Source organism: Nomia melanderi, unplaced genomic scaffold (assembly GCF_051020985.1).
Source record: "Nomia melanderi isolate GNS246 unplaced genomic scaffold, iyNomMela1 scaffold0014, whole genome shotgun sequence".
Lineage (NCBI taxonomy): Eukaryota > Metazoa > Arthropoda > Insecta > Hymenoptera > Halictidae > Nomia > Nomia melanderi.
In genome coordinates, this window is record NW_027475130.1 from 12,011,991 (window position 1) to 12,012,945 (window position 955).

Consider the following 955-nt stretch of genomic DNA (forward strand, 5'->3'; position numbering starts at 1 on the left):
GACCCTGAGTGTCCGGCCCCATGAGACGGTCGTTGTCTCGGCCCCTGGAGGTCCGAGGACGTTCCCGCTGCACAGATTCATGCGCCAGGGCCTCCTACAGGTAATGCACTTTGATTTATTGCGCTATCTGTAATAGCAGCCGAGATCTCACCAGATCTATATTGGATTTTCCCCTGACCCTGAGTGCCCGGCCCCATGAGACTGTGGTTTTCTCGGCCCCTGGTGGTCCGAGGACGTTCCCGCTGCACAGATTCATGCGCCAGGGCCTCCTACAGGTAATGCACTTTGATTTATTGCGCTATCTGTAATAGCAGCCGAGATATCACCAGATCTATATTGGATTTTCCCCTGACCCTGAGTGTCCGGCCCCATGAGACTGTGGTTTTCTCGGCCCCTGGTGGTCCGCGGTCGTTCCCGCTTCACAGATTCATGCGCCAGGGCCTCCTGCAGATAATTCACTTTGGTTTATTGCGCTATCTCTAATAGCACCCGAGATATCACCAGATATATATTGGATTTTACCCTGACCCTGAGTGTCCGGCCCCATGAGACTGTGCTTTTCTCGGCCCCTGGTGGTCCGAGGTCGTTCCCGCTGCACAGATTCATGCGCCAGGGCCTCCTACAGACAATGCACTTTGATTTATTGCGCTATCTGTTATAGCACCCGAGATATCACCAGATATATATTGGATTTTACCCTGACACTGAGTGTCCGGCCCCATGAGACGGTCGTTGTCTCGGCCCCTGGAGGTCCGAGGACGTTCCCGCTGCACAGATTCATGCGCCAGGGCCTCCTACAGGTAATGCACTTTGATTTATTGCGCTATCTGTAATAGCAGCCGAGATCTCACCAGATCTATATTGGATTTTCCCCTGACCCTGAGTGCCCGGCCCCATGAGACTGTGGTTTTCTCGGCCCCTGGTGGTCCGAGGACGTTCCCGTTGCACAGATTCA